The sequence below is a fragment of the Lonchura striata genome, chromosome 1 (genome assembly GCF_050655825.1).
Source record: "Lonchura striata isolate lonStrDom1 chromosome 1, ASM5065582v1, whole genome shotgun sequence".
NCBI classification, from domain to species: domain Eukaryota; kingdom Metazoa; phylum Chordata; class Aves; order Passeriformes; family Estrildidae; genus Lonchura; species Lonchura striata.
The window spans coordinates 71,090,391-71,100,963 of record NC_140703.1 but is presented as its reverse complement, the minus strand read 5'-3'; the positions used below and the strand labels follow the sequence as shown (position 1 = coordinate 71,100,963).

The following is a 10,573-nucleotide window of genomic DNA, read 5'->3' as shown; positions in this document are numbered from 1 at the left end:
ATAATTTCTGGAACTGCCCGAATTCCTAGATTTGTTTATCATTTCATGGTAAACTTTGTTCAGTTCTCATCTTCCTCTGGCAACTATGCAAAACCTGTTTGGTTTGGGGTTTTTTACTGTCTTTTAAATTATTATTATTATTTTTAAATTATCTTCATTCTATCATAAACTGCTTGGTGAAGTGTTGGATTCAGATGTTGCAAAGCTTCATGTACTGTCTCCTTAATTGTACTCTTAACTTATGATGCTTTATTTTTCCAGATATCTTATTTTTGACACTGCAAATGCCTAAATGTCTTTTTTAGCAGAAGAAAAAATACTTTTGACATTTAGGGGGTTTTATTCCCCCACCAATCCATTCTGTTTATGCTCTAAGAGTTCAACCCTCTAAGTAAATGAAACAAACCACATTATCTTATTTGTGGTTTATTGCATTTGGTTCTTGCATTTTTGGGATCTAAAAATACTTGTTTCTGAAGTATAGTGCAATTCAAAGAAGAAGAGAAATACAGGAGCAATATACCCTGCACTTCCCAATTGCCCTGGCATTTCAGCTACCTACCCCTGGGGGTGTTGAACTCCCATTTGCACATTTAATAAAACACTTAGGATTACTCCAAAGAAGACTGAGCAGAATTTGGTGTGCAGAGAGTTTTCCAAGCATGATAATCCAATCTCATTCACATCTGTGTTTTCTAATGGAGAGACCTTTTGTGCTCTACATGATGCTGCTTGCCATGAGCACTATTTCTTCCAGACATTTTTGCTCCTGATTTAAGGTCATCCTTATATTATTTGTTGAATTTTAGTCCATTTTCCCCCGCTTTGAAAAAGAAATGCAGCAGAGCATCCGAGGCAACTTTTAAGAGAGCTTTTGCTACATCTAGTGGCGGAGTCTTTGAAGTGCCTGGGAAAAAGGCAGTTTAGGAAAAAAGCCAATCTCCATTTAGAACCCTTATTATTTTGTTCATTACAGAATATTCTGAGTTGGAAGGGACCCACAAGGATCATCAAGTCCAACTGTTAAATGAATGGCCCATTGTAATGGAACCTGATGTGCTTTCATATTGCGTTCTGTTTACTTTGTCTTTTATAGCAAAGCTTTTATATTACTGCCTGGCATGGCTTTTCTCGGTTCTGGTTGCTGTCTGAGACAGAACTGGTCTGCACTTTTCTGTGATTTTGATTAAAACTGAATTATTATGGAATAAAAAAGATAGATTAGGGTGGGTGTGTGTGTGTGTGTGTGTGTGTGTGTGTGTGTGTGTGTGTGTCTGTGTCTGTGTCTGTGTCTGTGTCTGTGTGTGTGTGTGATCCCAGACCCCTGCAGCTGTCATACTCCCCAGTGCAGTGCTTGTATCACCCAGGAGCACTGTGAGCTAAGCCCAATGAAGGAAGTTTTTCACCAACCCTGCCCAGCACTTGGGCCACTGCCTACAGACTGCCATGGACAGTGCTGTGTACCTCAGGGGGAATAGGGGAAGAACAGAAACATGACTGCATGCTTACATCAAGGATGCTCAGACATAAATACCTGGATTGCTGTTGTTTCAATCCTTTTTGTTTGATGAGGTGTGGAACACACACAAGGGGACTTAGAACCACCTGGGATTCACTGGAGAAATGAAAATGAAGACTCAAACCCCACAAGACTGGGGTGTGGATAGGTCCTTGCCAAATGCTTGCAGGAGAGGAGCTCCTGCAGTATAATAACAGCAGCTATTCTTACCAACTCCAGAGTAGTCTATTTTCTGAGGGACTGTCTAACCTGCTTTGCACAATTCCAGTGCAAACTGGATGGATCCTAGGCCTAACAAGAAATCCTCATGGTTGCAAACCAGATGGGAGCAGATTAGGTTGCTACTGCCCATGCAGCAATAAGAATTATGGATAAGGAGGTTTGGATCATGATGGTGATATTGACAAATTAATGCAAACCAGAGCTGATTACAAACATACTAAAAAAAACAGCACTGATGTTTTAAAAGTGGCTGATCTAGGTTTAAAAATCTGGGTGAAAGTCACACATGTTTTGGGTTGAGAAGCGGTTGTGTAAAAAAAAGTATTATCAAACTTTATCAACCTGCTTTATCCAGACAAGGAGTGGCACCTTACACTGGGAATTGGGTCTTTGTGGTGGGAAAGTGAGGAGGACCTGCTTACCCAGCTTTATCCAGAGCTATGACAGGAGAGGGTGGTTTGACAGCCTGGCTGCTTTTGCTCTGGTATATAGTTTGCTTTTCCTGCCTGGAACTTAATTTGTATGGCATCATTAAGGTTCCTTTGCAGCATCCTTCTTTGGCTTTGCATGTTGGAGGACCTCACCCTCCTCAGGTGAATAACCAGGGGAGACAGATAGACTTGGGGCAAATTAAGGAGGGTGGAATACTCATGAAAATGACGATAAGGCAGCATCAAACATGGAGCTGGGATGTACAGGTGGGTTTCCCCAGGTGTCTTCCCCATATGTGACAGAGCAGTGATTTCTTGGTGCTGGAAAGAAGTTCCCTTCATAGAAAGTTCTTTATTGAAAGAAACTGGCTTTTAGAGCACAGCAACCAGCAGAAGGGCAAAAAAAGGGCATCACCCCTGAAGGAAACCCAGAGTGACAACTCAGCCACTGTCAGAGGCTGAAGACCAGCAAGACAACTTTCACCCGGGCTGCATTGCAGTAAGGGGGAGCTCCCATTCTGCAAGCAGCATCCAGCTGCACAAGCAAAATTACCTCATGGGCTAATTTTAGACACATTGGGGATGAGCCTGATGGCAGAGGTTGCAATGTCATCTGAAAGGCATACACAGAATGAGGTAGGAAAAATCTAAGACCTTGGAGGAGAGTTTAAATTAAAATATTAAAACTAAGAACTTCTGCAGGACCATATGCAAGAAATGTAAAAGGTGCTCAAAGAAAATGAGTTGTGCATTATCACAGAATCACAGAAACAGAATACTTTGAGTGGAAAGGGACCCTAAAGTCATCTAGTTCCAGCTCCCCTGCCATGGGCAGGGACACCTTTCATTGTAAGGCTCATTAGCATCCCAGCATGAACTGAGGGATGGTACAGATAGGGAGGTATTTCCATCTCAAGGTGTTACTTGCTCTCATGAAATAGCAGGAAAATGAAGAATAATTTCAACTTAAGTAGTTTGTTCTTGAATTTGTTTCAGTTAAAAAAAAAAAAAAATCCTTGATGGAAGGAATATCCATCTCTGTTATTTACCACTGTTGTGAAACCACAGGAGCAGAAAAAGATCTGTAACTTTCTTGAGCTTCAGGTGGTGATTGGAGAAGATAAGGTTTCTAGTATCAGTAATTATTTGTATGTGGCAAGCTTCATCTGTTTCCATAATATATGGTGGGAATCACTCCATCACTCTTGGAGCTGTTCAATCAGCCCCATGCTGGGCAGCCTCTCTGATGCCTGGAGTTCAGTCCAATGCAGAGAGATTGGCCATAGATAACATGTTGTCAGAGTACTCTGAGCAGCATTACAATTTTATATTTTTTAGAAGCAGACATGAAATAGTTCAATAGCTCTCACAAGCAAAAAGGAAAACAAACAAAACAGGGCATTAAAAAACATGAGGGTTTTTTCCCCCTCTATTTTGAGTCAGCTTCCTTCAAGTACATAAAAATTGGCAGAAGCTGCATTTTTTTATGATAGTTTGTGTTTCATTTCTATACATGAAAGACAAGGAGCAGATATGTCTCCTCTGGAAACAAGGCCTACTTTGACTTGTCAAATACCAATCACTATTTTAAAAATGTCACTCTATTTCCTGCCTCTGCCCTGGGCTATGGCAGATGGCCACAGGTGAAAAAAATATAATTAGTTTCTCAAGTCTCCCGATAAGCGCAGGAGATTGAACACATTTGGCTTAAAAAGGGTTCCCAGCTTCCTCCCTGAACAGCAGGAGCTGTTTCCCCACCACCTTGCAATTCCCTCTCTCTGTGCACAGCTGCTGCCCAGGCAGAGAGCAGCAGGCAGCACTTCTCACCTCCGTGGGCTCCAAACCTCAAAACAAGCCTGGGCAGTGAGGCTGTAAAAACACAGCTGTCTGAGCAGGAAAAAAGGAGGCATTTCATAGTAAAGATAAACCCTTTTGTTCACTCCTTCCTAAGCTCAGAAGCTGCAAATTCTTAGCTGGCTGGACACTAGGACTTTGCTATGTTAGACAAGGGTTTTACCAGGTATTCAGGCGGTGATTTGGAAAACACTTGTTTTTACTTAAAACTTTGTTCACTTGCTTCGGTGGCCATTTGAATGTGATTAAAAACTTTATCAGAAAGGCATAAGGATAGGAAAAATAAAAATAATAGCAGCTTGTGGAGTGGCAAGAGGTGGAGTTATTCAGGTTTACTTTGTAAATGTTAGGAAGCTACAAATAGAAAATAAGAAACACAGAGGTTATATACTTTTAAGTTACACTGAGTCCTGTAAAAAGTCAAACATCACTTTTTTAAGATGCAGTAGAGGGACAGTATTTATCCATTGCAGCTCTTCAGTGCTTTTTCGCTAGAGGTAAGTTCATCTTAGTTCATCTTATTCATCACAAATACAAAATATGAAAATGATGCATTTTAAGATTCAAATATACACTGTAATAATTCTTAAATTCCCTTTGGCCTTTACAACGCCTTAAAACTCAAATACAACAGGACCGTATCAGACCCAGTCCTTCATACAGAGGATCACTTTTGGTCCAGCTATACTATCATAGGGGCATACTGACATCTTTTCATCAGTCTGACTTCTGGCATATCCTAACTTCTGAGTGCTTGAACATTTCAACCTTAGCTGTCCTCTTGGCATACATGCTCTTACACACAAAACACCATAACTTTTTATGAATGTGGTGATTCCCCAGAGACATCTATAAGACTAATGACTATGTAGGTACACAAGAGGCCTCAAGAACTGTCTCAGCAGAAGTTCAGAGGAAGTTTGGCTCATGTTCTAGCTAAGGAGAAGCATTTTCCTGTCCCTTAACACATATGTTCACATTCACTCACATATGTTCTTAATGTGCTTAAAACAAAGTAACCTGAAGTTACACCAGGCTTAGTTTGGGTGTTAGGAAAGATTTCTGCCTTGAAAGAATTGTCAAGTGTTGGAACAGGCTGTCCAGGGGAGTTGTGAAAGTCACCATCCTTGGAGGAATTTAAAAGCTGTGTAGCTGTGGCACTTTTTTGGGGGGAGATGATTTAGTGGTGGACTTGGAAGTGCTGGGTTATTGGTTGGACTCAATGATCTTAGAGGTCTTTTCCAGCCTAAATATCTCCCTGGTTCTATGATTCATGGCCACAAGGCAGAACATCACCTCATGTCCCAGGCAGCTGGCATTTTTGCCTGTTAGTTTGCATGTAGCACTGGAGACACGTGGCCTTATCCAGCCATCCTCTGGGCAGTGTCATCATCTGGAGACTTGAGGCAGACTGTGAATGAAGATGAACGCTGCAAGGAAATCATAAGAAAATGGTCTCCCTGGGGAACAGGTTAAGAAAGAAATTTGCATAACTCATATGGTTTATCTAACTTTTTCAATATTAAGGGAGTTTTAAAAAAATATGTCTGCTGATGTTTTTGCCTTATTAACAATATTACTTAACCTAGAGCTCAGGTTATAATTAGTGATTTTATATTCTGCAGCTGGTAGCTTTCTTGACTGTTATTATTAACATTTTAATTTCAAAATCCTTTGAGATAATTGGAGATGCAGGGAAAGGCATCTGGTATTTCCTTATATCCCTTGAGGGAGGTTCTGGATTGCTCATTTATGTTTCAATTGCTATTTTAGAGTTGTTTATTTCTAAATGTCTTCTTACAAGCCTATTCCCATGTCATTAAGTCATTCTTATAGACAATCCAGACATGGTGATCCAGCACAAACCAGGTCTGCTCAAGTATTTAGTACTGTGATTAAGAGACAGAGAAATAGCACAGCCATTTATACATATGCAAAGCCTTAATATCCAAACAGGCTTTCCCAGGAGCAGTGACACTAAGAAGAGCTGGCTTCCCTGGAGGAAGTTCCTTCACAGTCAATTCAGTGGAGTGACTCCTAGAGGAATGACATGAATTTCCACCAAGCTCTTCCTACATGTACCTGATTACGTGTCTGGGAACACAAGTAATTTGTCTGGATGAAGAAATGTCTTACAGCGTTAGAGCTTGGATCATAAAATGGGCTTGCCAATAGAATAAAGATCTGACATACCAGTTTATTTTTTTATTTCTTAAGGTATCATTTTTAATCACCATCAAAGATTTTCAGACAGTATTTCATGCATTTTAGATCCATCTATTTCCAATGCTCCAGGATTTTTTTCTGTGGGTTGAGCCTCCATTTTTTCATACAACTACAGATTTTTTCCCACTGAGGTACAGCCTCTTCCTTCCTAGCTGTTCTTTCTGACAGTGAAGCAAATATCAGAAGAAATCCTGATGTTTTTTCCTCAATGTCCAGACCATTGAAAACAGGTCAAACACTCTCTATTCATTTCATTTCTCAATTTAATTAATTTTCACCCCTGCTCCTTAGATGATCTGTGTTGGTTTTGCTGGCTGCAAAGAATCAGTGAGAAAGGAAGCCATGTGGCAGCCCCAGTGCACTTCAGTGAAATTGTGAAATGGCTTCAAGACTGAAATAGCAGCAGCTATTTCAGATCAGGAGCTTTATTAACTGAATAAGTCGAGGGATTTATTTTGTTCCTTCACAGCAGCTCCAACAAGTTTGGTTCTCCAGTCTAAGACTTTTCAGATCTGATGGAACAACTAAACCTCAACTCTGCAATGTCTTTATCCATCAGCAAAATGTCCAGACTGATCATATAGAAACACTTCTTAGCCTGGTAGAAACACTGTCAGGAGAAATATATGTCTGAGAGGTGTGTTTGGCATCAATTAACTGAGCTTGATTTGATACACGAAAGTGAAGCATTTGTCCAGAAAGGTGATAGTACTTTATTTGTCAACTAGATATAAAAGCCCAAAGATGTGCCATTTTGTATGTATGGATAATTATGTATGGTGGAGATACTGAACAAGATTATTGCTTTTTGAATGACAAAGTATAAGGTTAAATTATGGGAGTTTTTAAACAAGAAGGCAAGAGGATTTATTACACACTGTATCTTTTCTAAAATAATAGCAAATGTGAGAAAAAAATGAAAGCTTAATAGATCACCCACAATAGTTTAGAATGCTTGGAAAAGAGCATACAATGGGCAGGGAATAGGACCTAAAAAATGTGATGGGGTCAAAGAACAATTTGTTGAACCTCTCCCCGCTAGGTGATGTTCCTGGGTGCTCTGCCAGCTGCTTCCTGCAAGGCACCTGCAAGATGACAGAGCTGCTCTGGACTGAGTACCCAGGAGGATCCATCCCTTGGTCCTTGTGTAGCTGCCCCTGCTGGGGAATCAACATGAGAGGAGATGCAGGTATCTGCAGGTATGTGGTGGCCCTGTGCTTTTGCTTCCAGAGGCTTCCAAGGCACAGGTTTGGGACTGGCAGACACAGGGCAAGGCTTGCAGAGAACTCTGGTCTTGGGGAATGGTGGCTGCAGAGCTGGTGGGGCTCCACATGCCAGCTGAGCCCTTGGAGATGCCCCAAACTGTCACTGGAGCTCAGAGAACAGGTCAGCTGGAGATGCTTGCCTACATGCTGAACCACCTAGCTGACTCCCTGTGCTGGGCTTGGCTGAGAAACAGATAATTTCCTCCACAGCAGCCCAGACAGTGCCGAGTTTTGGATTTGTGACTAGGACAGTGCTGATAACACACCGTGATAACATAGTGTTTTGGCTGTTGCTGAGCAGCACTTGTGCAACATTGCATTTTTATTTGTCCCACTCTGCCCCACCAGCAAGTAGGCTGGAAGTTGGCAAGAAGCTGGGAGGAAGCACAGCTGGGACAACTGAGCCAGGCTGGCCAAAGGGTTGTTTCCTGCCTTACAGCAGTAACAGCACAAGGGAAGGAGGACAAAGGGGTGACATTGGTGGTTATGGCATGTGTCTCCTCAACTAACCTTTGCATGTGCTGAAGCCCTGGTTTCCAGGAGGGGAAAAACCATCAGTTGCTGAAAGGATAAAGTGAACAAATTCCTCTTTTTGCTTTGCTTGAGTGGGCAGTTTTTGCTTAACCTACTGAACCGCTCTTGTCTGGGTGCCTTCCTCCCATCTTTTTCCCATCATGTGGCAGAGGGGAGATCCAGCATATGTATCAGTACTTGGCTGCTGGTTAAGGTCAACCCACCATAACCCCACTCCCTGGCCTTGGGGACAATTTCAGTGAGGATGGTTGGGAACTGAGTCTCTTAAAAGCAAAATCTGGGCAATAGGTAATTGCTGTTTTATTTCACCAGAACTAGCAACCTTTTCTTGGAAGTTCTCCTCAAGGGAGAATGCTGAAGTTGAACTGCTACATGATTCTGTTGTTTTTTCTTCTTTTCGTTATAGCTGCATTTTCAGAATAAAAGATAATTGACCACCAGAACACTTCTTGCCTTCTAAGATGGTTATTCCCTGTTGCTCCAGTGCTGTAGGACATGGGGCACTGTTGAAGGCACCTGAGGTCCACATGCTGCAGCATAGTCTGGAAATAAGATTTGTACATGCCAAACCATAATACACCATTTCCTGATCATCATACCAGCAATGTGTGAACCTGTTTGGTACAAGAACTATCTGCATATTGTGTTCATGCCTAATGTTCAGCTCAAGAAAGGTGCTGAATAATCTGTGTATTCACAGAAAATGTCACAGGAAATAAGTGATCACAGCAAGAAAACCCAAACAGTTATTGCCTTAGGCACTGTGGAAGAGATTAGATAGAAAACAAAAGAAGATGGTTTGACATCCAAACAGGTATTTAAATTCTGTCCAGTATATGATACCCCAGAGGGCCTGTTTCTTGCCTTTAATGATAAAGGTGTTAGACAAGTCCTTCAGAAACAAATGCCGTATTGCAATCCCCTAAATTCAGATGAGATGTCTGACTACTGATATTAAGACTATCGCTCAAGGGGGTCCAGGGAGCTTATCAGCATCTGGAAGACTTTCTTCTTAACCTGTGTTCACCCTATGTTTGGTCACATTTTCTGAGCAGCTAGGTGTCCTCCTGAGCTCAATGATCTGGAAGATAATGGGCTGTTCTTGTAATTTTAACAAATTAAATTACTTACAAACTTTGCTGTCAGAGGAAACATGGAAACCTAGAAGGCTATAGAAGAAAAAGAGCTCATCTAAAGTTACAGAAAAGAGGCAATTTAAAGTGGAAGCAAAAGGAGAAAAAGGTGGAAAATAATAATAATAAAAGTTCTAAAATGAAATGGGGAGGCAAAAAAAAAAAAAAAGATGGTTAGAAAGTTTAATTAATTCTGGCTCAAAAGTGAAAAAGAAATGAAAAATGAAACAAAGAGCAGAACTGGCATGAGAGAGAGAGAGAGAGAAGAAAGATGCTGGGGAGAAAGAAGCTCAGTAAATTAACCAATATATGCTGCAGAGAAATCCTTTCAGCAGGCTCAGAGAATCTGCTGTCTCCATTAAAGTTTCATAGTGAAGGCTCAGAGGGATTTTCAATATTTAAAAAGTGTTTTTGAAGGTAGCCAAGGGAAGATGCACTGGTAACTCTTAAAAGGCGAATGAATTAAATTTTATTGTGTCTTCAAATAGCATAGGGCAGTGTCTAACTCTTGGTTCCTTTAAAAGAGCACTCATGCCTCACTGAGCTCCCACCTCTCATTAAAATGCCCCTGTGTGGGGTGTTTTGCATTCTCTGCTTTTCTCTCTGGTGATCACAGCTGAAGATGAGACAGGTGCCAGGAGGGTTGAAGGCAGAAGCTGGGAACTGTGGGACTGCAAGGAGGCAGAAGTGGAAGGACAAGGTCAGACAAAGGGTTTCACCATGAGGCCCCAGACACAAAGAAGGAACGCCGGTTTCGTTTGGGCAGATAGGAACGATAGGTACCATCCTGGGGACTGGGAGGTGGCAGCTTCCACTGCCCTGCCAAGGCACGCGGAGTCCCCAGGCAGGCACGGTTTGTCCTTCCTTGAACTCCCGTCTGACGAAGGGCAGTGAAAGCCCAAAGGGAAAATAACTCATCAATCCAGAAGCCCGGCGGGTGGCAGCACCAAACCGCGGCCAGGCGCAGCTCCCGGCAGCGCAGGATGCTGCCGAAGGTGATCCCTTCCCTGCCTGGGCTTCCTTTGGTAACGCTGGCACTTCCATGGTGCCACCCTGAGCAGCAGTGACCAAACAGCCTTCTAGAAATGACCCTGTATGTTATTGCTAACACGCCCCTCGTCTAAACAGCGCATCTCTCTCCGGCTGCCTCACCTCGGGCACTGCTGCTTTGCAAACCATTCGGTACAAGCAGCAGGCTGCAGAAGTTTTTTTTTATGTTGACTATCACTTGCATGAATTGTACCTTTTTTTGTATGAAAGAATTCAGCCCAAGGTCAAGACAGCTATGTTCAGACACCCATTTGCACACTGAGCGTGTAGCACACGAGAGATCTTGTCAGTGCAGCCCTGGAATTGCTCCTCCCATGTAGCTCCTTTGGGAAGAGTTAT

General features: G+C 42.1%; 1 long non-coding RNA gene across 1 annotated transcript; it reads left to right on the top strand.

The window, feature by feature from the left end:
- The first annotated feature begins 2,682 nt into the window (after positions 1-2,682).
- On the top strand, positions 2,683-8,494 carry LOC146768715 (uncharacterized). The gene is made up of 2 exons (XR_014955568.1): positions 2,683-7,451; positions 8,458-8,494. It is a non-coding gene; the product is annotated as an uncharacterized LOC146768715 (long non-coding RNA).
- The last annotated feature ends 2,079 nt before the right edge of the window (positions 8,495-10,573 follow it).